Source organism: Triticum aestivum, chromosome 5B (assembly GCF_018294505.1).
Source record: "Triticum aestivum cultivar Chinese Spring chromosome 5B, IWGSC CS RefSeq v2.1, whole genome shotgun sequence".
NCBI classification, from domain to species: Eukaryota; Viridiplantae; Streptophyta; class Magnoliopsida; order Poales; family Poaceae; genus Triticum; species Triticum aestivum.
Window position 1 is genome coordinate 692,558,753 of NC_057807.1, and position 7,996 is coordinate 692,566,748.

A 7,996-nucleotide genomic window follows, 5' to 3' on the forward strand; every position below is an offset into this window, starting at 1 on the left:
TGCTGCTTCCCTCTTCGCACCCTCCTCGCGCCGCGCCGCCACAGCCACGCCGCCCTGAGTCCGCCCTCCATCTCCTGCATGGCCCTTGGCCCTCGCCGTGGCGGCCGGGGCTCGGAGCCTCCCTCCGCCGATGCCGTGCAGTGGCGGCCCCGCCCCCCGTCGACCATTCCCCAGCCCTACCCCCGGCCTCCCTGCTTGCCCATTGCACCGGCTCCAAAGGTGAGCTTTTTTTTCATTTTTTTCATTATGTTCAAGTTTGTTATGTGCATGGATGAATGGATGATTTTTGTTAGATGGATTGATGAATATTGGTAGATGGATGGATTGATGAATGTTGTTATGTTTTATTAGATGGATTTGTGATAGATGGATGGAGTAATGAATTTGTTAGATGGATGGATGAAATTTTGTTAGATGGATGGATTGATGAATATTTGTAAGTTTTGTGTTTGGTCAAGTTAGTGTTAGGTCATGTTGTTTCATATGACACGTCATTTGTCATGTTTAGTGTTAGGTCATGTTGTTTCATAGGATACTTAGTGAAGCTTTTTTGCAATTTGAGATGTTGTTTCATGTTGGTTCATAATATAGTGTCAATGCTTTATGTGATATGTGATGAGCTAAAAAAATTCACTCGGTCAATTTTACAGGATTTGTGGTGAGGTGTTGGTCCATGGTCATCCCTCCTCTGATCGACTACATCCTCTACATCCGAGGGTGAGCAACAATTCCATGACCTCATCCGCTTTTTTCCATGTCACTAGATTTCATTTTCACATCAAATCGCGTAACCTAGGCGTCTCCTGTCCAAAAGGGTTGCATCGATAAATATGCATTTAATTGCATATTTATCACCACAACTCTTTCGGATTGTCCAGCGCTTTCCACGGACATCCCAAGGATGTGTAGATTGGGTACGTTGTTCATGCTCTAACCCATTCTGAGACAGGATTTTGGCGGCGCCTCCCCGTTGTTCTCCGGATGCACATTCTCTCAGCATTTTATCGAGACGTGTATTTGGAGAACAACAGGGAGGTGTTGCCGAAGTTTTGTCTTGGAATGGGGTAGAGCATGGACAATGTACTCAATCTACACATTCTTGGGTGAGATTAGGACCCATCTTTACCTATTAGAGATGTAGGTGCATTAAATGTCTTTTCTCGTCAACCCTGTAAAAAATAAAATATTGATGTGAGTAATTTAAATGAATTCTTAATTTTATTGTTTGGCTTCCAATAAAGCAGAGATAGCGGATAATCAGTGGATGTATAGTGGGTTTTTCCGTCGGAATCAAGTAACAACAGAGTGGGTCGAGAAAACTGATGTGTTTTTGAAAGAGATATTTCGTAGTCCAATGAGGATTGTGCCAGAATGCCCGTGTGCCAAATGTAAGAGACGCACGCATGGATTTATGCCCAACTTTAATATGCCGATAGACTTTACCCAGTGGGACCATGGTAGAGGGGAGGTGATACGACAATGTGTCGCTGGTTATGAGGATGATGGGGTTAGATACATGCTAAATGATGTCTTTGTTGCACAACCGACACCTCTGTCACATTCAGCGAATGAACCAGAGGAACCGCAAAGGCCTTCCTAGATATCTTGGCCTCGTCAAAGAAACCTCTTTATGAGGGTGCCAAGCTCTCTTTGCTGGATGCCATCTCGCACCTGATGGAAGTCAAGGCCAAGTATGGCTGTAGCCAAGGTTGCTTCGAAGCATTTCTAGGAGTATGGGCTAACAGCCTGCCTGAGGGTCATGAACTGCCGAAAACCATGTATGCTACGAAGAAAATCATGAAGGTGCTCTCCATTGATTATGAGAAAAATACATGTTTGTCCAAAGAATTGCCTTTTGTTTAGGCATGATTATGCGAATGACAACTACTGTAGGAAGTGTGGTTCCTCTTCGTATATTGAGGTGGTCGATGAGCAGGGTCAGAAGCAGCAGCTAAAAATCCCTGTGAAGGTTCTTCGGTATCTTGATTTTATAAAAAGACAACAGCGCGATATCATCACCAAGGAGTCTGCCAAAATGATGAACTAGCACAAGGCAGGGAAAAGGTACAATCCAAATAAAATTGTACATCCATCACAAGGTGAAGCATGGAAGTCATTCAATATAGAATACCCGGAGGAAGCAGCCAAGGCTGGGAATGTCAGAATTGCTATATCAGGTGATGGGTTCAATCCATATGGTATGTCGTCTAATCCATACAGCTGCTGGCCCATGTTTGTTATTCCGCTCAATCTCCCTCCCGGCGCCATAATGCAACGTGATACGTCTCCAACGTATCTACTTTTCCAAACACTTTTGCCCTTGTTTTGGACTCTAACTTGCATGATTTGAATGAAACTAACCCGGACTGACGTTGTTTTCAGCAGAACTGCCATGATGTTGTTTTATGTGTAGAAAACAAAAGCTCTTGGAATGTCCTGAAAATCCTCGGAGGCACTTTTTGGAAAATATAAAAAATACTGGAGAAAGAATCAAGACCAGGGGGCCCACACCCCGTCCACGAGGGTGGGGGCGCGTCCACCCACTGGGCACGCCCCCCTGTCTCGTGGGCCCCCTGAGGCTTCGCCGACCTCAACTCCAACTCCATATATTCCGTCTCGTGGAGAAAAAAATCAGAGAGAAAGTTTCATCGCGTTTTACGATACGAAGCTGCCGCCAAGCCCTAATCTCTCTCGGGAGGGCTGATCCGAAGTCCGTTCAGGGCTTCGGAGAGGGGGATTCGTCGCTGTCGTCATCATCAACCATCCTCCATCACCAATTTCATGATGCTCACCGCCGTGCGTGAGTAATTCCATCGTAGGCTTGCTGGACGGTGATGGGTTGGATGAGATTTACCATGTAATCAAGTTAGTTTTGTTAGGGTTTGATCCCTAGTATCCACTATGTTCTGAGATTGATGTTGCTATGACTTTGCTATGCTTAATGCTTGTCACTAGGGCCCGAGTGCCATGATTTCAGATCTGAACCTATTATGTTTTCATGAATATATGTGTGTTCTTGATCCTATCTTGCAAGTCTACAGTCACATATTATGTGTTGTGATCCGACAACCCCGAAGTGACAATAATCATGATACTTCTCGGTGATGACCATAGATTGAGGAGTTCATGTATTCACTATGTGCTAATGCTTTGTTCTGGTTCTCTATTAAAAGGAGGCCTTAATATCCCTTAGTTTCCGCTAGGACCCCGCTGCCACGGGAGGGTAGGACAAAAGATGTCATGCAAGTTCTTTTCCATAAGCACATATGACTATATTCGGAATACACGCCTACATTACATTGATGAACTGGAGCTAGTTCTGTGTCACCCTATGTTATAGCTATTACATGAGGAATCGCATCCGACATAATTATCCATCACTGATCCATTGCCTACGAGATTTTCACAATGGTTCTCCGCTTATTTACTTTTCCGTTGCTATTGTTACAATCACTACAAAACCCAAAAACATTACTTTTGCTACCGTCACCTTTATTATCATAGTACTTTGCTACTAAATAATTTGCTGCAGATACTAAGTTATCCAGGTGTGGTTGAATTGATAACTCAACTACTAATACTCAAGAATATTATTTGGCTCCCCTTGTGTCGAATCAATAAATTTGGGTTGAATACTCTACCCTCAAAAGCGGTTGCAATCCCCTACACTTGTGGGTTATCAAGACTAATTTCTGGCGCCGTTGCCAGGGAGCATAGCTCTATTCTCTGAGTAACTTAGGATTTATATCTGTTGATCACTATGAATAACTTGAAAGACGCAAAAACCAAGATTTTCCCCTCAACTACGAGGGGAGGTAAGGAACTGCCATCTAGCTCTGCACTAGATTCTCCTTCTGTTTTGAGTAAGCTTGCGACACCTAAACCTGTTACTGCTATGAATTCTGATATGTCGCATGTTATTGATGATGCCACTTCTTCTATGCATGATACTTATGATGAAACTACTTCTGTGCGTGATACTACTTTGCCATTAGGTGAATTTCTTGATGAACAACTTGCTAGGGCTAGAGAGAATGAAATTATTGAAGATGCTATTATTGATGATAGTGATGATGAAAGTTCTCTGAATGATTATGAATTGCCTGTTGTTCCTGAGGGTTATGTTATGAATGAAGAAGCTGCTAGAGCTATTTTTCCTTGCAATGATAGATATGATCTTAAGAAGTTATTGGCTAAATGGAAGCAGCAGTCTCTTAATGTTAGAATGAAACTTGGCCCTGCTTTTGCTACTTCACCTATCTGTGTTATTGATAAGGATTATGAATTCTCTGTTGATCCTGAGATCATTACTTTAGTTGAATTTGATCCTTTTTATGGCCTTGAATCTGAAACTGCTGTGGCACATCTTATCAAGTTGAATGATATAGCCACCCTGTTTACTCATGATGATAAATCTCGTTATTATTATATCCTTAAGATATTTCCGTTGTCATTAAAGGGTGATGCTAAGACTTGGTATAATTCTCTTGCTCCTGGTTGTGTGCGTAGTCCCCAGGATATGATTTATTACTTCTCTGCTAAATATTTCCCTGCTCATAAGAAACAAGATGCCTTGCGGGAAATATATAATTTTGTGCAAATCGAAGAAGAGAGTCTCCCACAAGCTTGGGGGAGGCTTCTCCGATTACTTATTGCTTTGCCTGATCATCCTCTCAAGAAAATGAAATACTTGATATCTTTTATAATGGACTAACCGATGCGTCCAAGGACTACTTGGATAGTTGTGCTGGTTGTGTTTTCAGGGAAAGAACAGTCGATGAAGATGAATTATTATTGAATAATATGTTGACTAATGAAAATAATTGGACTCTCCCTGAGCCAATTCCTGAGGCAATTCCTGAACCAATTGAGCCAATCCCTGAGCCTAATCCTAAACCCACTCTGAAGAAAAGAGGTGTTCTATTTCTCAGTCTTAAAGATATGCAAGAGGCAAAGAAATCAATGAAAGAAAAAGGTATTAAAGCTGAAGATGTTAAGAATTTACCACCTATTGAAGAAATACATGGTCTTAATATACCGCCTGTTGAAGAACCACATTGTCTTGATAACCCGACACAGGTAGTAAAGGTAAATTCTCTCTATAGATATGTTAAAGTTGAAATCCCCTCTACTAAATTTCATAGCCCGTGCTTAGATGAATTTGATGACTTTATGGCTATACAAGAAAGTTTTAATGCTTATGTTGGTAGAGAGTTAAAGAATAATGCTTTCGAGATAGGACGTGTGAGCGTTGATATGGCTAGAGTTAAAGGTGAACTTAAACTCATTGGCAAATATGCTTCTATGGTTGCTACTCAAGCTGGGCTTAAAGCTCAAGATGATTTGCTTGATGAATTAAATAATAAAAATGACTTTGCTGTTAGAGTGGCTACTAGAATTGGTAGAATGACTCAGGAACCTTTGTATCCTGAAGGCCATCCTAAGAGAATCGAGCAAGATTCTCAAAGAAATAATTTAGAAGCACCTAGTTCTTCTAAAAAGAAGAAAAAGAAAAACGATAGGACTTTGCATGCCTCTAGTGAACCTACTGTAGACACACCTGAGAATCCCAATGATATTTCCATTTCTGATGCTGAAACACAATCAGGTGATGAACATGAACCTAGTGATAATGTTAATGATAATGTTCATGTTGATGCTCAACCTAGCAAAAACAATGAAGTAGAGATTGAACCTGCTATTGATCTTGATAACCCACAATCAAAGAATCAACGTTATGATAAGAGAGATTTTGTTGCTAGGAAGCACAGTAGAGAAAGAGAACCATGGGTTCAGAAACCCATGCCCTTTCCTCCTAAGCCATCCAAGACAAAGGATGATGAGGATTTTGAGCGCTTTGATGAAATGATTAGACCTATCTTCTTACATATGCGCTTATTGATATGCTTAAAGTAAACCATTATGCTAAATATATGAAGGATATCATTACAAATAAATGAAAGATACCGGAAGCTGAAATTTCCACCATGCTTGCTAACTACACTTTTAAAGGTGGAATACCAAAGAAACTTGGAGATCCGGGGGTACCAATTATACCATGCTCCATTAAAAGAAATTATGTTAGAACTGCTTTATGTGATCTTGGAGCCTGTGTTAGTGTTATGCCTCTCTCTTTATATCATAGACTTGAATTGAATAAGTTGACACCTACTGAAATATCTTTGCAAATGGCCGATAAATCAACTGCTATACCTGTCGGTATTTGTGAGGATGTGCCTGTTGTGGTTGCAAATTTCACTATCTTAATAGACTTTGTTATTCTTGATATTCCCGAGGACGATAGTATGTCGATTATCCTTGGTAGACCTTTTTTGAATACAACAGGGGCTGTTATTGATTGCAACAAAGGAAATGTCACTTTTTATGTTAATGGTAACGAGCATACGGTACACTTTCCGAGGAAACAATCTCAAGTTCATAGCATCAATTCTATTGGAAAAGTTCCAACTATCATTATTGGAGGTTTTGAATTTCCTCTCCCTGCTGTCAAGAAAAAGTATGATATTCTTATTGTTGGGGATTTTCATATCCCTGTTGAGGTGACTTAGTGTTATTCGAAATTTCTCCAGTTCAGTGTTATTCGGAATGAGTTTGTTAACAAGACTTGATCAACCTTGTTAGTGGATTCATTTTGATGATCATGAGATGGATGAAACTAGAAGGCACAACCTTCTGTACCCTCATTTTACTTTCTATTATTTATAATAAATAAAGAAAAAATAGTACTATCCGTCTGTTTTCTTAATTATCCGTGCATTAAAAAATATCCCGAAAATAAAACTGCTCCAAATGCCCTACAAATTTAGTATGATTTTTTATGGAATATTTGAGGATTTTAGGCACTGAAATCACTTCAGGAGGGGCAAGCACCACGCCACGAGAGTGGAGGGCGCGCCCACCTACCCTGGGCGCGCCCCCTGTCTCGTGGGCCCCTGGTGGCCCCCCTCCACTTATGTCAGCACCCACACACTCCATCTTCTTCCCAAAAAAATCCCCATCCAGCTCAAGCATGAGTTCTAGCTCGTTTTGCTGCGATTTTCGATCTCCTTGCTCAAAGCTCCATTCACAAAACTGCTTTGGGAGGTTGTTGCTTGGTACGCGACTCCTCCTTTGGTCCAATTAGTTTTTGTTCTAGTGCTTTATTCATTTCAAATTTTTGCTACTTAGGTGACCTTGTTCTTGAGCTTGCATGTTAAATTTATGAGGTCCCAAGTAATTCCAATGCATGATATAGGCTCTAGGCACTTGTAGGAGTAGTTGCTACCAATCTTGTTTAGTTTTATTCACTTTTATTTTGAAGTTACTAAAATTTCAGAAATTTTTCAGAAAAAGAATTATGTCTAGGAGGTTGTACCAAGGTGGTCCTTCGGTAAAGAAAGGACCCAGGATTGCTATACGTGAGCGAGATGTTGAATTACCGAGGGACGCGGATGTACGAGCTTGTGAGTGGCCATCCGATGATTTTATGGTTGAAGCAGGCTTTGAGGAGGAATTTGACGCGTATGTGCGTAATGCTGAGCTGGAGGACTTCTTACAAGATAAGTGTCCTCAGTACTATCAATTGACTGATTCCTTTGTGCGGAGGTTTAAATATAACTATACGCGTAATTCTCCTAGTGTCCTATTTGATATTTATGATACATCTTATACCATGGACTTAGAGGATTTTACAGCTGCTTGCAAACTTCCGCAGTGGGGTAATATTAATGATCCCCATAAATCTGAATTTAGAGATTTCCTTGCTGGTATTACTGTGGGAGAATCCAGGGACATAGCACAAGCTACCATAGGGAGCATTCATTTTCCTGCTATACATTATTTCGCTCTCTTCATTGGTAGAAGCATTAACGGTAAAGATGAAGCATGTCATATGTGTGTCCCTAATCTTTGTGTCCTCAAAAGTGCTGTGTTAGGTTATAAAGGTTATAACTTGGGGGCAATAGTTGCACGTAGGTTGCAGAACAATGGTAGAGCC